A 20,856-nucleotide genomic window follows, 5' to 3' on the forward strand; every position below is an offset into this window, starting at 1 on the left:
TTTTTTTTCATTAAAATTTGTGGCTTGTTAAATGGTCTAATCCAGGCATTTTACAATCAAATTACTTAGTGGTCTGCTGATGATCTTTGTGAAAAATTCATATGAACACCCGTTATCAAGAAGATGCAATGCAGTGTGTATTTGTATACTTATTACACTATTTTGGAAATGTGAAGGATTGAATCCTGACTTCTATGAGATCTGGCCAAGCTTACAAGTGGGAAGAAGACCACTGTTGTGGAAGGCTTGTATAATGCACTCTGGGCATAGAGGAGGGTACATATATATGAGCAGACTCAGTCTGCTGGAGCGTGGTAATTACTGTGCTCGAGCAGACTCCAGCATCTTATGTATTAGTGTCCCCACACTGAAAAGTGGCAGCGGGACTCTCTAACTAAAGTTTTTTCAATGAACTTTAGTTAAAGTGTCCCCACTGCCATTTTCTAGTGCGGGGACACTGATACACAAGATGCTTTGGGTGCTTTAATTAGAGTGGCTCTTGGAGCTGCTCTAATTAAAGTGCCTGCCCTGAAGCACATGTATAAATATCCAGATGGTCTGAGGCACTGCCTAATCCAACCTAAAAAGAGAATGAAGCCAATGCTGCTTCCTGTGTAGTCACCCCCATTTGTTTGTTGTTTGCAGACTCCATGCCATAGTCTAAACAATTAATTACTATAAATGCTGCTATGGCTTATGCCTTTCTGCATGATATAGGAGTTTGCTAGCCTCTATTTTTTTCCTGGTGATGGTGGCAGGGCTGATAGAAATCAATGGTGTGGTGGTAAGATTCTGTAGTGTATGTATGTCTGTGCAAAGCCTCTGAGAGAAAGGCAGCAAAGAAAGAAACAATAAAGGAGCAGGGGGTGGGGAAGAAGGGAAGGAAGTCAAGACAAAGTTAGAGAGAGGTAGTTAGCCACATTAGTTTGGAGTCAGGCAAAAGGCAAGGCAGAGTTGCATCTTATAGACTGATTCAGAGATGCAGAAACTTGTCTCAGCAACTTACTTCACCAGATACTATGCAAGGGACTGCAGGGGACAGGCATTCAGAAGTGCTGTTAGCTTATCTCAGGATCATGATATGAGATAACTTTTTAGTAAAGTGCTGACTGAAAACGGGGTTGGAACTGGGAGAAAAGAAACTCTCTTGCTCTTTGCTTCTTGCTATGTTCAGAGAAGAAGGGACTTGCTTACCTTCCTTGTAAACAAACAGAGTAGCATCAGAGATACCTCACATCCTTATTTGTTTCTTGTAATAGATACAAGCCACAGGATCCTGAATGTTAGTTAACTGCTTGGGTCAAAGGGAACAGCAGTACTTCCCCTCCTGCCTCTGCTTGTGTTCGTATGGCAGATAACTCCTCCATATTCTGGACTGGAATAAGTGAAAATATTTTTAGGTAAAGAACATTTTCCAGTTCCCAGCTATCGCTGCAACTCCTTCTTTGTTCTTCCTTCTCTTCACTGTTGCTCATATGCTTAGGGCTGGATTATTTTGTATGAAGAAAGTATTTCTAAAAGAGTCTTACAGTCTCTTCCTGATTCTTGACATTCTTGCTGATACAAAATCAGGGTATAACAGGAAGGCTGAGTGAGCCTATTATATTTCAGCACTCATGTGTACTTGCACAAATATGTGTATTCCCATAACTGAAAGTTCCTTCTCAACATTCAGGAAAACAAAATATAGCTATCCAAACCTACACCCACAAAATCACAAATAGATCAAAATGCAATTCAAGCTGGCAGGCATTTTTCTAAATAATATCTCCCATTATTAGCCCAGTAATAATGGACTATCAGAACAAGGTACTTTACGTGATACATCAGCATTACAATCCAAACATTTGTTGAAGAAGATTTGAAGAAAGTTCTAGTTAAATGGAAGAGATGCATGCCACTTAAAGTTAAAAGAAATATAGAAAGGACTCGGCGAAGCAGGGATGAAATCAAGAAGACCAAAATGCAACTGGAGTTGCAGCTAGGAAGGGACATAAACAAGAAAAAGAAGGGTTCCTACAAGTATATCAGCAACAAGAGGAACATCAGGGAAACTGTAGGTCCCTTACTGAATGGGGGAGGCAACCTAGTGACAGATGATGCAGAAAAGGCTGAAGTACTCTCTGCCTTTTTCACCCCAGTCTTCACAGGCAAGGTCAGCTCCCAGTCTACTGCACCTGGTAGCACAGTCTGGGGAGAAGGAGAACTTCCAACAGTGGTGAAAGAACAAATGAGGGACTTTTTAGAAAAAGTGGATGTGTGCTAGTCTCTGGGGCCAGATGCGATGCAGTCAAGGGTGCTGAGGGAGTTGGCTGATGTGACTGCAGAGCTGCTGGCCATTATCTTTGAAAATCTGTGGTGATAGGGGGAAGTGCCAGATTATTGGAAAAAGGCAAATAGAGTGCCCATCTTTAATAAGGGTAAGGAGGAGGATCTGGGCACCTACAGATTGGTCAGCATTGCCTCAGTCCCTGGAAAAATCATGAAGCGGGTCCTCAAAGAACCAGTCTCTAAGTACTTGGAGAAGGTGATGATTAGGAACAGTCATCATAGATTCACCAAGGGCAAATCATGCCTGAACAAGCTGATTGCCTTCTATGATAAAATGATTGGCTTTGTGGATGCGGGTAGAGCAGTGAATGTGATGCACCTTGACTTTAGCAACACTTTTGATATGGTCTCCCACAGCATTCTTGCAATCAAGCTAAGGAAGTCTGGGTTGGATGAAAGGACTGTAGGGTGGATAGAAAACTGGATGAATTATTGGTCTTAGGGTAGTGATCAATGGCTTGATGTCTAGATGGCAGCACACCGAGTGGACTGTTCCAGGGGTCGGTCCTGGGCAAGTTTTGCTCAGTGTCTTCATTAATGTTTTGGAAGAGGGAAAAAGTGCATCCTCAGCAAGTTTGTAGACGACACCAAGCCGAGGGGTGTAATAGATTCACTGGAGGCTAGGGCTAATATTCAGAGACCTAGATGAATTGGAAGATTGAACCAAAATAAATCTCATGAGGTTTAATAAGGATAAATACAAAATCCTGCACTTAGGACAGAACTATCCCATGCACCAGTACAAGCTTGGAACTGAGAGGCTAAGCAGCAGCTCTGCAGAAAAGGGCATGGGGGGGTTACAGTGGACAATAAACTGAATATGAGCCAACTGTGTGCCCTTGTTGAGAAGAAGGCTAACAGCATACTGGGCTACATTAGTAGGAGCATTGCCAGCAGATCAAGGGAAGTGATTCTTCCCCTATATTTGGCACTGGTGAGGCCACATCTGGAGAACCATGTCCAATTTTGGGCCCCCCACTACAGAGAGGGTGTGGACAAATTGGAGAGAATCCAGCAGAGGGTACTGAAAATGGTTGAGGGGCTGAGGAACATGACTTATGAGGACACGGTGAGGGAACTGGGCTTATTTGGTCTGGAGAAGAAAAGATTGAGAAGGGATTTAATAGCAGCCTTCAGCTGCTTGAAGAGCGGTTCCAGAGAAGATGAAGCTAGACTGTTCTCAGTGGTGGCAGATAACAGAATAAGAAGCAATGGTCTTAAGTTTCAGGAAAGGAAGTTTAGGTTAGATATTAGGAAAAACTTTCTCATGAAGAGAATAATAAAGGACTGGAACAGGTTACCCAGAGAGGTTGTAGAATCTCCAGTTTTTTAAGACACGGCTAGATAAAGCATTGGTTGGGATGATCTAGTTGGGGATGGTCCTTCTTTGAGCAGGGGGTTGGACTAGATGACCTCCTGAGGTCCCTTCCAAACCTAAGTTTCTATGATTCTACTAGTGAATTGCCCATCAAGAATGACAAATGAATTTCAAATAAACAAAATAAACAGATTTAAGTTTTTATATTTATTAAATACATTAAATATTTATAAAAACTGAAATAAAATAGGCGGAACATTTGAAGATACCAATCCCTCTCTGCACTTGTTCTCCTCCAGCAGGCTGGAGGCAGACCTACCCATGCTGCCACCCAGCCGTTGCCTTTTTGCTGGGCAAGGGCAAGGGCAGGCAAGCTCCGTGCCTTGCGACAGCTGCCCGTGCTCCAGGGCTTCTTCTTTGCCACTCTCAGGTGCCTCCTTCCCTGCTCAGGGCTTGGGATAGGTCACCATTGCTCACCCACTGCCTTGCACCTCTGCCCAGCTCCCACTTTTCCTCAGCTGGCCACTCCCTCTGCCCTCCCTGTCACGCCAGTCTTGGCCTAGGCAACTCCTTTGCTACTTGGGGCTCAGGACAGGGTGGCCACTGCTCATCCACTGCCTTGTGCCTCCACCTGGCTCCCGCTTCTCCTCAGCTGGCCCCTCCCTCTGCCCTCCCCATCGTGCTGGGCTCCCAGCACCCTCCCAGGAGGAGTTCATTAGAAACAACCCTGGCCCCTGACTTTTTTCCCAATTCTGGAAGTTGGGATCATCCTGACACGGTCACTAAACATATGTTAAGGTTTAGCAAAGAATATTTCTCTGAAGATGCAAATGTTCTCTCTCTCACAGTTTCCAACCTATTCGCATTTAAAGAGCATTACGGACAGACAGATACACAGACAGCTGGACTAAGCCCTTTTATATATATAGATGAGTGGAATTATTACTATTACAAGTATAGTAGTGGTAATATTTAGATTTATATTCTGCCCTGTCCAGACAGGCTCAGAGTAGCTTACAATAAATGGTAAATAGCCCACAGACAGGAAACAACAAGAACTCTAATTCCCTGCTTATCTCCTTTAAGATCAAATCCTCTGGCCAATCCCAATTGTGCTTCCCACTGCTCATTAACATCCAGGTATAAGAAATCTCTTCCCATTTCCCCTCTCTCCATGTCCACTCACTCTTACTCCTTTGCCCAGATCCCTTTCCCCTCCCTTCTCCCTCCTAAACCTGCACTCAGTCTTCTATTGGGGGGGGGGGGGCATAGCTTTCCCAAAAAACACATACCTCTTTCACCTCCCCACAAGAAACACAATTAATCAAAAGAATCATAACAGGGTAGCAATAGTCCCACCTCCCTCTCACCAGCTGAAGAGCAATGCCAAAGAGTACTTTTGAGCATTGCCCTTTGGTGGTAGCCACCTGGGTTCTAGCTCAGGAAGGCCTGCCAACTGTAGGGCTTGCAGGCTGTCTGGGTTCTTATTTCTTCTCAGTTTGGATGGCCAAGGTTGTGCTTGTGCTGGGCTCAGTTCTCCCCCAGCTGTCTCTGTAAGACAGAGAATCACTGAGGTGGGCTCTATTAAGTAGACTTGACTAAATGAAATGCTGTGTGTAATCTGTTTGATACTTAGAAGACGTTTTAGCTAAATCCCACTACCAGTTTTCCTTTCCTTGTGTCTTGACCTCTTGCCACTGTTTTGACTCCCTATTCCTTTAGGGCAAAATGGGATGGAGCCATTCATCACATACCTATTAGAGCTTTTTCTATTTTTTCCAGTAAAAAAAAATGTATCAAAATTTTCAAGTCCAGTTGCCTAAAATTAGGTTCCTAATCCATATAAAAGTAGTTTGACTTTCAGAAGTGTATCTGTGATTAGTATCTGAAGTTTGTTCTGACTTCAGCTTCTATTGATTGTAACAATTAGGTTACATTTACTTATGCACCTAAGTACAGGTTTAGCTACTTAACCCAAGAAGTCCAAGTTTTAGCCATCACCTTATCTATGTTCAGCATTTATAAGAAAAATCTAGGATGATAGGATCTTAGAAAAGTAGGGCTGGATATACGCTTGGTACCTAATTGCTTTAAGAGATGCTATCTTATTAGGTGCACTGGAATATATTTTCTTCTCCACATACATGCATTACTTCCATTGGTATTAATGTGAGTTATAAGTATTAAGAGGAAAACATACCCCTACCATGCTTGGAAACTTCAATTAAGTCTCATTTAAATGTATTCAGGCTGTTAAACAAGGTCAAAGGAATCTCCGTTTTTGAAACATCATTATACTTATTTAGAGTTAGAAAATGAACATAAGATGTTCTTGTCTATAACTGGACACTTTTCCTAGCATTTTTTTTTCTGAGACTTTTGTTTTCCTTGAATTCTTGTTCTGTTTTTGAAAGCATATGATAATCTCACTTTGCTCTCCTATTGATAGTGTTTTCAAGTGTTGCCTTTATAAGTAGTTCACCTGCTGAGATGTTGTTTACCTATAACTGAAGTTCTGTTATGGGCTGCTACTTTCACAGAGACAGTACAAACAATTACCACTGGACAAATGGATTCAGAGAAAATAAGCACAGGGCTAAACCTTTAGGAGCTGAGGAACAGTGTTGTGGTAAAGGCACAGCAAGGACTGAGCATCTTCTGATGCAGACTGCATGACCAAAGACAAGTCACTTTCAAAGGAATTTTCAAAAGGCTGGTTTTGAGTGAACTGCAAAGTTTTGAATGCCTAGTATAAAATGGTCATGAAACAAAGGGGAATCTGCAAGCCTATCTTAACTTTTTGTTTGCTATGAAAACAAGCTTTTTTCGGAGGGTGCCTAACTTGCCTGGAAGTTCAGGCCTCAGTTGGATGCCCACCCATTCAGATGTTGACAACTTCATTGTCAGATCCACTGTAGACAGTGTCAGGATCACTGCTTCTGAATGTTACAGCTATCCTCTGCCCTTGATTCCCCAAGATTATTGCAGACAGAACTTCTTCCACGAGGAAGAGCCCTGTGAGTCTCTGTAAATAGCACCAAAACCTCACTAGCACCTGACTACTTTAAAAAATAAAATTAATGAAAGGGCACGTAGTAGTCCAATAGATTTTACCAGTACTCTTAAAACACTTTTTATTTTGCTGTAAGGTTGAGAGTAGGGACGTGATACAATCTCCTGATTGCTCCAGAGGGCAGCTAGGTTCTTACCTGTAAAATTTGTCTGACTGGTCTCTTGCTATGTCATCATCTGAACTATTTAAAAGTCCTGATTCTCACCATTATAAAGACAAAGGAAGTTAGTGGTTGCCTGGCTTTACCTGTCAGAATACTTGCCTGCCTTGCTACTTGGATAATGAAGAAATGTATCTATGGCATCTAATCAGATTGTGAAAAGATTAAAGGCAGAATTAACCAGCACTGTAAAGACTGAACAATTCCTCAGTTCCTCCTCCAGTCATAAAGTGCCATGTCCCCAGTCCATTCACTGCTACCCAGGAACCCTACAGTGCTTTACAGATGCTACTCCTTCACCCCTGCAACAGGCACACATGCAAACAACTAGCAGCAATATTTTTGCATGTTGACAAATTTCTCCTTCCATTGTTCATTTAGATCAACTGAGAATGTCGCCAGGGTGACTCTGAACTGGTGGGAAATGATCTCCTTATTTGATGCTTGGTTTTTGACATGAGGAATCTTGCTTAGTAATGGATAACCCTCTTCTTATATAACCTCAAGCAGATTAATTAATGGCTAGCTGACAGGACTCCAGAAATAGTCATTGACCAGGAATCACTGAAGGGAGGTTTTTTGGGTGGGCTCTTCAAGGACTGGGGTCTATTTGCAAAGCTGTTCCATATTTCCATCAATGAATAAGATGTCAATATAAAATCACTGCTAATAAAATTTGTGGTTGACCCAAAGACTGGTAGAAGGGTAAGTAGTAATCATAGGAACAGGCCTATAAAATAACAAGTAAGATTGCTTGCTAAACTGAGCCCATTCAGATGGGAGAAATGCAAATTTATTAGGGGTGCACCAATAGAGATTTTGGGGGCCAATACCGATAGCCGATTTTTATGGAGGCATATTGGCTGATACTGATACGATTTCTGATACATCTGCATGCAGCTGGTAAGTCCATTGTGGTGGAAGGGGAGGGGGGAGGGAAGGGGCATGGGGGTCAGAGTGAGGGAGGGAGTGGGGCAGGGACAGACTGCTCGGCCGGGGCAGGGCAGGGTGCAGGACGGAGCCACAGCTTGTCTAGGAGGTGAGGGGGAGGGCAGCTACCACTGCTGCATACACCCTGGGAGGGCATGGGGAGTGGGGACATGTGACCCCAGATCTGCAGGGATTCCCCCCTCCCTTCTGTTTTACACAGACATCTCTCAGCATTAACCAGCATACCACATGGTCTGTGCTGTGGGAGACAGAACAAAGGCAGACAGGACAGTGTCTGCTCAGGTCTTTTTGGAGCTAATCAACAGGTAGCTGGTAATGTCCCTCTGTTCCTTCCTTTAAAAAAGTTGTTTAAGAAGAGCTTGAACTAATAAGAGAGGCCTTGTTTTGTTTGATAGTCTGATAAATGCTAACAACTCCCTGTCTAACTTCCTGCTGTATAATTAAATGCTCTGTAATCAACCGTGACAGGGGTGGGGAACTCCTCCCTAATCAGAGTGTCCTGCTGGGACCTGTCCACAGCTCAGTACTGAGGAAGGGAGGGCTGTGAAAGGGAAGGGCTGCTCTAGTGTCCCCTGGCTTCTAGCCACTGCAGGCATGTGCCTGTATTTCCTCAGTCCGGAGGGGATGTCTGTGTGGTTACAAACCAGTTCAACCTAGCCAGGTTAGACTAACCTGCAATGATTGAATCATTTCAGGCTTAGGCTTTTTGAAAACCTGTCCCTAGCTCATATGTTAACTAACAATTTCATAGGTATATAAATACAATTTTTGGCACCTCTGTGACTCTTAAAGTCTATTTTTACCTGTGGCAGAATAGAATTCCTCAGAAATGCATGTAAAAGAGAAGTAGCACTCTCACCCCGATTGTTGGGGCACTTTTCCAAGTACAAACCCAGATTCTAGGCCCCTGTCACTGAGAGTGGGTTTGGACACGTGTTCCCGGTTTCCTAACAAAGTATTCAAACCACCAATCCATTGGATAGGGAGTGCTCAGAACATTCTCCAGTCCTCCTCTTGAAGAAGACCTTGGTCCTGGCTCTCGCCCCTGCCATCAGTGGGGCAGAAACTATGCCACTGCTGTTCGTCCATTTTATTCAATGGATATTAAATGCAAGGTGCAAAAAATTCATTGATGACAGGGGCCAAAACACAGTGCCTTTTACCTTCCAGAGCACTCCCCATTTTACTGACCATAATCCCTCTGACTTTTAAACCTCTTTATGGGTCCACATATTCATTGATGCCAGGGACCATATGACAGGGAATGAATCACTAGACATGCCCCATTCATATGCTTTTCCTCTAAAGCGTCTAATACTTGCTACAGTCAGAGGCAGGAGCCAGAGTAGATGGATCATTGGTCTGATCCCATATCATAGAATCATAGAAAATTAGGGTTGGGGAGTACCGTAGGAGGTCATATAGTCCCTTGCTCAAAGCAGGACCATCCCCAACTAGATCAACCTACCCAAGGCTTTGTCTAGCCTGGTCTTAAAAACCTCCAAGGATGGAGATTGCACTACCTCACCGGGTAACCTATTCCAGTGTTTTAGTGTCCTCCTAGTGAAAGAGTTTTTTCTAATATCTAACCCAAACTTCCTTTGCTACAATTTGAGACCACTGTTTCTTTTTCTTTCATCTGACACCACTGAGAACAGTCTAGCTCCATCTTCTTTGGAACAACCCTTCAGGTAGTTGAAGGCTGCTATTAAATCCCTCCTCAGTCTTTTTTTCTCCAGTCTAAATAAGCCTAGTTCCCTCACCCTCTCCTCAGCAGTCATGTGTCCCAGCTTCCTAACTATTTTCAGTGCCCTCTGCTGGACTCTCTCCAATTTGTCCACATCCTTTCTGTAGTGGGGGGCCCAAAATTGGACACGGTACTGCAGATATGGCTTCAGTGCCAAATAGAGGGGAATAATCACTTCCCTTGATCTGCTAGCAATGCTCCGACTGATGCAGCCTAGTATGTCATTAGCCTTCTTTGCAACAAAGGCACACTGTTGGTTCATATTCAGCTTATTTTCCACTGTAACCCCCTGGTTGTTTTCTCCAGAGCTGCTACTTAGCCAGTTGGTCCCCAGCCTGTACAGGTGCATAGGATAGTTTCATCCTAAGTGCAGGACTTTGCACATATATCCTAATGGAACCTCATGAGATTTCTTTTAGTCTAATCCTCCAATTTGTCTAGGTCACTCTGAATCCTAGCCATACCTTCCAGTATATCTACTACTTCCCCCACTTTGGTGTCATGTGCAAACTTTATCCCGTCTTCCAAGTCAAAATATTGAACAAAACCATCTCCAGGACCAACCCCTGGGGCACCATATATTTATTCAAACCCAACCCCTGGGGCACCATATATTTATTCAAAATATTGAACAAAACCATCTCCAGGACCAACCCCTGGGGCACTCCATTTGATACCACCTGCCAACTAGATATTGAGCCATTGACTACTAGGGCTGTGCAAAGTTTCAGTCCCTGATTTGATTAGGCAGAGATTCGGCCTGATTCAGTGGCTGAATCTCCAAATCCAAATTGAATCAGAGGACCCTTTAATCTCTCCAAATTGAATTGGAACCCTCCAAATCGATTCAGAGAGATTTGGAAAGATTCATAGATTTGGACATAGACACAGCTTTAAATAATTTTTCTACATACCTCTAGGTAGCAGGAGGCTTGTGAGTGCTGCAATGCTGGTGTGCATGGAGTGTCCCACAGAAGCATGGCGGGCTCCCCAGCGCATTCAGCAATACACCCGGAAGTGAACCAGCAGCTCCTCCGGTCCACTTTCAGGTCCACTGGGGAGCGTACAGGCCCCCCAACCTCCCCCGGCTCAGCAACTGGTGAGTCCTGGGTCTGGGGGTGCGTGGGGGGTGGCATGCGGAGCCCCCCCCCCATGCTCCTGTTTGGCGCTCCATCTGCCCCAGAATCACAGCATTCACAAGCCATGCTGGTACCTCAAGGTATGTGGAAAAGACATTTAAAGCTGTGTCTGCATCTGAATTGCTGATTCTCTGAATCAGCATTGAATCTTCAGATTTGGATTCAGCTGAATTGAATCAGGGACAGTGATCCAGATCAACTAATTGAATCACTGTCCCTGATTTAGGACAAATCCGAATCCAAATCAAATAGGGCCTGTTTTGCAAACCCCTATTGACTACTACCCTCTGGGTATGTCTACATGTGTATTTGAATGTCCAATAGCCTTAAAAAGCATCGCATAAGAAAACATGCAGTTGTGCTAATGCATACAATAGGCTACTGAGCATTAAGTGTTACTTAAAAAACACGCACTTTCGGAACTTTGCATTAGGGCAACCTAATGAGCACTTATTTAGTGCCTCACTTTGTAAATACTAAATTTAATTCATATAGGAAAAGCACATGAATGCATGTGTAGACATGCACTTTGATCTAGACGATCAAGCCAATTTTCTATCCTCCTTACAGTCCTTGCATTCAAACTGTACTTCCTTAGTTTGCTTGCTAAGCACTTGGCACTTCCTAAGTCCTTATGTTCACAATCTTCCCTTCTAAGGTTCCTATTTCTTCAGTTTTGAAAATTGATGGAGATTGTTCTGGGAAATGTCTACTCCATGTTCTGGGGGTTAGAGCAGGAGGTGAAAACTTTGTTTGACCCCTGATGGGTCAGAGGGGCCTAGATCTGAATGTACTGCTCCTTGGGTAAATGGCCTCCCCAAAAGGATATTGGGCTAAAAGAAAGGAGGGTCTTCCTCCTTTGGAATGAAACACATATTAGTCTTGCTTTTTTGTGACAGATGTTTCAAGAATGTATATTAGTGCTTGTACACGAGTGCAGATGCTGCTCCAATATGCTGTAATTACAGTGCAATGGAGCAGACTTAATTAATTAATTAAGTCTGCTGGAGTGTGGTAACTCCTGCGCTCCAGCAGCCTCTCGCTTCATGTGTATCAGTGTCTCCATGATTCAAAATGATGGCGGCAGCACTTAAACTAAAGCTCATTATATGAGATTTAATTCAAGCACCCAGCTGCCATTTTAAAGTGTGTGAACACTGATACAGGAGACACTGCAGTACTCTAATTAGGGGGGCTCTTGCAGCCACTCTAATTAAAATATTGCCCCCCCACACCATCCCTGTGTAGAAGTGCCCTAAGGTTTTAATATACTTATCCAGAAGATTCTACTATACTCCAGAGCCTACCCAGTCAAAGTGGAGCCTTCAAAACAAGCTCCGATGGGGAGTGCAGAGCAGGAGCAGTTATGCAGGTGGAAACAGAATCCAAACTCTGTGCAAGTGTCAAAAGCTGCACTTACACAGCTACCAAAGTTCTATTTAGGCCTGTAGAGTTGAAATAATATTGAGCCCTTAGGGGTCAGATCCAAATAATTCACATAGCTGCATCCACTTAGACATTGTTGCATCTAAAAATTAAATACCTAACCCCAGGATGTTGATCTAAATTCAAAGGATTGGGCATCTGGGATTGTTATAAAGTCAGTGGCAGGCACCTTCAAATGTGCCGAGTTGCTGAGTTGGAGACACCAATAGAAAATACTAGGCACAGTAACATATCTGAGTTCAGTTCAATGTACAGTTGCTGGTGATTGTTATGACCATCTTTTGCACAGTAGCCAACTGGTTAAACACTTTCCATTGGGTGGAAACTGGAACAAATCAAAAGGAGCCTGCCTTCATGGCGCAGAACTGACACACAGATATGGGACTGGTCCCTTTTTGGGGGGTCATTTTTATTGTTTTAATCAGGGACTGCCACTGTACATAAACATTGCATATAAACATTCCCAGAAGCATAGGTGACTTGTAGGTGGGGTACAGGGGGGCATGTGCCCCCCTCTAAGATTGGTCACTGCTGCTGCCGTCTTCTGTTGGTAGTCACTGCTTGCCACCCCCCTGGCTTCTGTGGGCGGTTGCCGATCGATGCTCGTCGCTCACACTCTCGCCACCGCTGCTGCCGGCTTCTGTGGGCAGTTTCCACTCGCCACCATGTTGCCGACGCCGCTGACGCAGCCACCCACAAATTGTGCCCCCACAGTCTTGGGAGGCAACAGTTGTTCATGCCTAGCAGGAGGGGAGGGAACTGAGAAAGGACTCCTTTCTCTCTACCTCGCTGGGCTGCAGTCATATGCCAGATGGTTTGTTGTCTTTCTGGTAGCAGGGTAACTGATTAAAATTCTGTGGCTTGTGATATTTAGGAGGTCAGATTAGATGATATAAAATACCTCCTGGCCTTAACCTTCATGAAGAATCTATGACCAATAGATGCAGTGTGTCCATTTCCAGACTGTGCTTTGTAGCATTATGCAAATAAGTTGTTGTGGCTTATTTATGCTGCAGAGGAGTCTGAGCCATCCTTTTATCAATATCACATGCATTTAGCCATGTCCAAAGGTATTTCAACAAAATACAATGACATTCCCCCAAAATACAATGACATTCCCCTTTTCATAACCTATGCAGCGTGGGCAATAAACTGTGCCAATGCAATTCCATACCAGCCAACCTCCTCTGGCCCTTTAACTGGTTAGAACTACAATCATAACACATAATGCACACATCCTGTCACTTTCACTTTGTCACAAATGGACACAGGAAAGGACTTAGCCATAGTACTAGCTTTAATGGAGCAACATCAGAGCAGAAAATAACTGCACCGTAGAACTAGACCTTATGATATTCACACTGCTGCCAGCACCTAGTTCTAAATCACAAAATGCTTTACAAGGAGGTTAGTATCATTCTCCACATTTTACAGCAAGGAAACTGAGGCACAGAAAGGGAAGTGATTTTCTTAAGGAACCTGAGCAGGCTGTATTACAGCCTCATCTAGTAGGCTAGGCTAGGCTATTAAAGTCTAATATATGTTCTGCAAGTTTCTGTGAATGACTTATTCAAAGCATATTGGTGGGCAATGAATGTCATTAACACCAGGAGATGTAACGATTTGGATTGCTGAAATGTGGAAGGAGGACATACCAGGTGCTTTGCATCAAGTGTTGAACAGCATTTTAAAAAGCATCCAAATGGCTATATTCCCAAAGAATTACCTGTTCCTTGTCCATTAATATGCTCAAAAAAATTTATATATGCTAATGAGACATATATGGGTGGCTGATTTTTTATATAATGGTAGGGTCCAAAACAATATGCTAACATTGTGCTAGCAACTTGGTGATGTCAACCTCAAGCACTGAATAACCAATCTGAAGTTCAAATATCAAATCATCTTAAAAATAAATGAATTTTAAAAATAATAAATTAATGACTTTTTTTCTGCCTGGCTGGTGCCTGAGCCTTTGGAGAACACTCCAGTCATTTTTTCAACTTTTTCTTCGCATCTATGGGCGTGTTCACACATGCAAGCAGAATGCGCTTGCAGCAGCTCAAATCGAAGCGGTGCAAATTTGAGCCGTGGCTTTTTGCCTCAGTGCATGTGCTCAGACATGCACTTTGTTGTGGAGCAAATTGTGCCATTAGGGGCAAAATAACCCTGCCTGGCTCTTCCCGGATCTTCAGGCAGGGGGAGCTAGTGCCTGGGGTCAGCACCTGTGCTGTCCCAGCAGTATAAAAAGCCACCCTGGCAAGTAGCTTAGGGCTACTAGCTCTCAGGAGCTTCTGGGGCCAAGCCAATTGGTACCTGGGAACACTACCCCTTGTGCCAGCTGGATTGCTGAACCAGCCTTGAGAGTTCCCTGCAGCCTCTACCCACTGCAGCAGTCTGGCAGTGGGGGCTGCTGCCTGGCTGTGACCTGCTTGCACCTGCCAGACTCGGATAGGGACTGCAGAGCCAGTAGAGGCATCTGCCCAGTGACAGCTGCCAATGGACTGCAGTTGCAGGGTTGGCCTTTGTGCGGCACTACTGCCATTTGTGCCTCCTGCCCAGCCATCCAGGTAGCTATCGCCCAGAAGATGTTTCGGGTGTTGTGGCCTGCTTTGAACTATCAAAGCATGTCCTCCTGGCCCCATTTGAACAGGGGGTCATCCAAAGCCAGATGGGTCCAAGGTGCCAGCTCTGAGCAGGCAGGATCCTGCCACTGGCCTCCCTAGCAGGAATTCTGGTGTTCCCTATTGGAAAACTGAAAAATCCCTGATAAAAAAAATCCCAAAGTCACTCTGTAAAACACCCCCATATCCATGTTCCTCCACAAGTAAAACAAAAGACCACTATAAAGAGAGAGAGTGAGACAGAGATCCGTTGGACAATGTTCTATTGATTTATCTACAGTGTTAAAGCAAGTCTCACATCATAATAATAAAGTGAACTCTAAATACAGGTTTCATGAATTCATGAATACATATTTTGCTGTCCTCTCACAGGGCGATGGCCCCCACACAAGGGGTTGGTCTCCCACACAAGAGCTAGGGCCCCCCAACACATGGTTCAGTCCCCACACAAGGGCTACACCCCCCAACAGGGGGTTTGTCCCCGACACAAAGGGTTCAGCCACCCAAAAGGGGATCCAGCCCCCCAAAAGGGGTTCAGCCCCCCAACAGGGGACTCATCCTCCACACAAGGGGTATGGCCCCCCAATGGGAGCCAAATGGCCCCTGCAGGATCTACCGCCCCCCCTGCAAGGCCCACATGCCCCACCCCAGCCCCCCAATTGCTGTCCTACCTGGCCCCATCCCCCACCAGCTGCTGCAGCCCCCCAATGGCTGCCCCACCCCCCACTCCCCCAGACCCCCCCAATGGCTTCCCCACCCAGCCCTACCCCCAAACTTGCACCCCCAGCCCCCTAAAGCTACCCCTACAACCCCAGGCACCATCACTTAACCCCCCACAAAAGAACAGGAAAAAAAATGGGGAAAAAAAGCCTCTGCTCACCTTCGAAGCAGGGTGGGGCCTCCTGGCAGAGCTCTCTGGGCAGCACAGGACAGCACAGGGGCAGGAGAGCCTGGGCTGGGGCCGCTGGGGCTCGCATCCTGCCCCGCACTGTGTGGATGGGGCACCAGGCAGTCACACAGCAGCTTCAACTGCGGGTACGTGCCAGGATTTTTGTTAGTTTTTTTTAAGTATGGGGTCGGGGGGCAGGGATGGCGGGGTTTGGGCGGATGGGGCCAGACAGGGTAGGGATTGTGGGGCTCGGGGGACTGGTGGGGGGAGACGCTGGCTGTGGCAGGGGTTGGGGGGCTTGGGGTGGCTGGTGGGGGGAGGGGCCATCCCCAGCAGGGGGCTCAGGGAGCTCAGGGGGGAAGAAGCTTTCAGTTTCTTCCAATGGATGAGCTATACACAGTGTGCTGAAGCTCTCTTCTTTTTCATTATAAAAGGTTTCTTCAAAGAAAATTGGTACTGACAGGCTATGATTAAAGCCCGTCAGCAGGGGTTGGGGGGTTGAGGGGGCTGGCAGGGGGAGGGGCCAGCTGCGGTAGGGGTCAGGGGCCTCGGGGGGGCTGGCAGAGGGAGGGGCCGGCCATGGCAGGAGTCAGGGGGCTTGGGGGGCTGGCAAGGGGAGGGGCCATCCCCAGCAGGGGTCAGGGGCCTCGGGGGGGCTGGCAGGGGTTGGGGGGGCTGGGGGAGTGGGCGGGGCCATTGGGGGGTCCCCCCCCACAGTCCCTTCCCCCCTCCTTCAAACCCCTCCTACCCCTTACTCACCAGCACTGGAGCCCTGGTGCTGAAACACGCGGCCTGGCCACCAGAGCATCTCTATGGAGGACCCAGTCTCTGGTTGCCTGCCCCGCTTTTTTAAACATCGATTTTTTTAGACCTGGATACGCAGGGGTCTTATTTTCTCACCATGCTGCTAGTTTGCAGTGCCGGGAACATTTTTTTGTTCTCGCACGTGCCTGTTGCCCCGCCCCAAAGGGATTTGAGGCGGGGTAAGAGGCACATGAGCACTCATCTGGACATGCTCTATGAGGGTGACAAGTTTTCATTTTTTAAAATCAAATCTGAGATTCTTGACTATTTGGATGACTTCAGAAGTTGTAAGAAAACCATCACATTTTCCATTTATGTACAATTTGGGATTCTGCAGTCAAGAGGAGATAAGTGGGTCCATAATGAAAAGAACAAGCCAGAGGATATGTAACTCAGTAGAGTGACTGCTTCCCTGAATGGGAAGTGACCCTTGATTCTAGCCTGGGTCCTTGTTCTCATTGAGGTAGGAACTTTTCTGATGTCACTTATGCTTAGTGACCTACCTAAATTGCAATGAGACAAAGGGCTTATCATGGCTCCCTTGCAGTGCACAGAGCCAATTTTGCAGGCATTTCATAGCAGCCCTACCCCTCTACACTGACTGGTGGAGAGGCCTCACTCCTTGGCAATGATTGGCAGAGAGGCCCCAGTGTGGGGAGGAGGGACAAGGGGACAGCTGACATCTTGAGGGTTGGATTCTCTTCATGAAGCCCTGCCTCTCAGCCCTGATTGGTGAAGAGGCCCTGGGAAGGGGGAAGGATGAGGAGGCAGCCACCGTATTGCTTGCTGGTTGCCCTTTGTGTGGCCCTGCCCTCAACATTGATTGGCAGGGAAGCCCCAGCAAGAGGAGGAAGGATGATGTAACAGCCATCATCTTATCTGCTGTCCTTTGTGCCACCCTGCCAGCCAGTGCCTTTCCCTTCTGGCAGCAAGGACTGCTGGCTCCCACTGGGGAGCCAGCATTTTATTGTTATCAATGTTTTTCTTGTTGATTTAATGGATTTCATGGACAATTCTGGATTTCATGTTTTCTACAAAATTTGTGAAACCACAAATTAGGTAGGTCCCTACTTATGCTGGAGCATGAATGCGAAGTGCAGTGCAGCAGCTTTAGGAGGGTCCTGGCTAGAGAAGGGTCTGGGCAATTTTAGAGCCTGGGTCAGAACATTTTTCTGAGAAACAGGAGATGCAGTTTCAAACCTCCCCTGAGTGAGAGGGTCTAGAACCTGGATCTTTTAACTCATTGGGCAAGTGCCCAAGGTACCAGGTCATTGAGCTAAAATATGGGCACACACTCCTCCCCTTTTCTCCTCCCCCTCCCCCCTGTTTTGGGTTTTGCTTCACTCAAAATTTCAGGACTTACCTGGCTTTACATACATACCTGAGCAGCTCTATTATGCTGTGCTGTGCTGTTGTATGCTTATTGGGCATGTGTTTTCTTATGCACCTAGAACTGAATCACAAACTGTGCATAAGTGTCCAAAACTGCATTACATAGCTGTCTACATACTATTCAGTCATGCAACTGAAGTTAGCTCTAAGAGTCCCTGTGCTTGTAGCTACCGAGAAGCCCAGTATAGCAAATCTGACTGCATTGATTTCAGCACAAAATATAGCAACCATGGCTACTTTCAATTAAAAAAAGACATAGGGGTGTTGACGTTTTCTTCACAAGAGCCCAGTGGGATGAGCACTTGCTGAGGATATGGGAGACCCAGATTCTCTGTCATTTTCAGCCCGAGATGATTCAAATCCATCTCTCCCATCCTCCAGGGTATGGTCTTAACCATCATATGCTTTTGAGAACATTAGGGGAGGGGGTTGTAACTCTGGACCCAGTGTAGGAAGGAATACAAGTTTTATGGAGCCAGAAAGAGAGTAAGAAGAGCCAATCAGAGGGTAGATGAGAGAAAAAAGTTGTGAAGCCCACTGATAATGGCATTCATCTCAGAGGAAGAAATCCTGAGTTCTGGTCCCAGTACTCAGGCGATTGCTAAATTAAAGCACAAGTCAGAAGCTGATGGTCAGAAGAAAGTAGTCTGGACTGGAATCAGAAGTAAGGCAGGGTCAGGAGCTGGTAAGCCTGGAGAAAAGGAGTTAGAAGCTCTAGGCTTGCCAATCAGTGGGCACATCTACACATTCATTTAATGCAGCTGAATAAACTCTGGCTCAGTTTCCGCTGGGGTTTATTGGTTCCAGGCACAGAGTTTATGTGTGTACCTGGGACTCAGCATATTGAGCTGGGGCAGCTAGCCAGCAGGCAGCCCCTGCATTGTAGTGCCCTTGTGCCCCAGCCAGCCCTAGTCACTGTCTATGCATGCATTGTGGTGTGCTAAATAATTCTGCTATAGGATAGTACTTGTGCCAGTCAGTACTATCCTATGGAGGAGTTAGTTTACTCTGGCCTAATAGCACCATACATACAGACTGGGTGTGTCTACAGATGCATTTATTCCAGTCTAGATTTCCTGTGCAGTAAGCTACCGCATAGTAGGTGCATCTACATGTGCTGCTATGGCACCATTGTTACTGTGTCCTAATTTGGTATTTCCTTTTGGAAGTATTGAAAGACAGTACTTTTGGAAGTATTGAAAGGTGGTACTGTGCTGTGTGTGCCATGCACAGTTATTGTGCCATCACTGGTGGCTGAACCTCACCCAGCAGACCTGGGATGATGAGCAGTGGCTGGATGCATTCTGAGCCATCTTCTGGGACCTGCTCTACTAGCTCTGGCCCCACCTGGAGAAGCAGAACACTGGCATGCATCTGGCCCTCCCCGCTGACACCCTCCTGTTCCTTGTGCTGATTAAGCTGGCCATGTCCACCAGCCTCTGGTTTGTTGGCTATCTGTTTGGCATAGGCAAGACCACCCCAGAGGTTTGCAGGGCCCTCCAGGATGTGCTGGCAGACACCATGCTCCATGTCCATGACCCCCTGGCTGGGGTGGTGGGGTTCTGTGCCCTGGAATTCCCCAGTGTATCAGGGCCCTGGATGGGACCAACATCCCGGTCACCTGCCCAATCCCTGGAGACTGCCCCTATTACAGCCACAGGGGATTAAACTCCATGGTCCTACAGGTTGTTGTGGACCACTGGGGCACATTCACCCATGTGAGCACCAGCTGGACAGGCAGTGCGCACGATGCCTGGTGGAACTAGTGGACAGTGGACCCTATGCACTGGGGGTGGCAGATCTGCAGATGGGCACCATTGTTGTCCCACCCCTGCATACGGGGAACCTGCATACCCACTCCTGCCCTAGCTTATGTGTCCCTACACGGGCCACCTGAAGCCCTGCCAGGCCCCAGGGTACTGGGTGCAGGAAGCTCTTAGCTGACCATCTCTTCCAGCACTCCCTGCTCTAGCCCGCCTGCCCTACAACCACAGAACTCCTACCCCCTGCCCATCCCCAGCATCATTCTCATGGCAGACATGTGTCCAAAGAAGAACTCTTTATTGCCCTCACATCACACCCGACTCCATTCCTCCCCTCCCCCCTCAACACAAAGAGCCCTGAGGCCGGTGCTGGCAGGGCCCCAAAACAGGGCAAAAAATGGTTTTTAATCAGTCTATCAATTACTGACTGGTAACATCCGAGTGGAAAATAGAAAATGCATATATAAAGACAGACAAGTGTGAGCTGGGTTATAGCAGCTGTATTTGTCAGAAATCAGTAGTTTTAGAATATATTTTGAAAGAACGAATAATTAAAGACATAAATGTAATGGGAAATGAAATAAATGGATCCTGGGTCTACCCTCTACAAACTAACCTACTGTCTTTCTTTGATAGGACAGCTGATTTCTAGATAGTGGAAATACAATGAATTAATTTATCTACATTTCAATAAAGAATGTCATATTCTCTACACAGAAAATCATTAGTACGGAAGATGGGAATTAGTACAAGAATTGTGAGGAGGGTGAGGAATTGGCTAGAGAGAGGACAAAATTTGCTTTGAAAGGAGAAGTTCTGGGCTAGAAGGGAGCTTTTAGTGGATTTTCTCAAGTTCAATGTTGGGAATTATTTTTCTTAATATTTTCATGGCCTTGACACAAAAACTAGGGACATGTTAATGAAACTTGCTGATGGCATATAGCCAGGAGGCATAGTCAGTATAGGAGAAGATCTGAATATCATAAGGGAAGGACTTGATGACCTCTAGGACTGGAATAACAGAAATAGGATCAAATGCTATAATGCAAAGTTCACTTATAACAAACCTTTTGCTATAATCTTCTTGGCAAGATAAATAAATACTTAAGGAACATTCTGTTGCAGCAGACTATTTTCAGTATTCAAGTTGACTTGTTTGAAGCTGGTAGGGGTAGCTCTATGATACACTGCAGTCTATCTTATGAACATACTGTGAGAG

This window comes from Alligator mississippiensis, chromosome 1 (genome assembly GCF_030867095.1).
Source record: "Alligator mississippiensis isolate rAllMis1 chromosome 1, rAllMis1, whole genome shotgun sequence".
Taxonomy (NCBI): domain Eukaryota; kingdom Metazoa; phylum Chordata; order Crocodylia; family Alligatoridae; genus Alligator; species Alligator mississippiensis.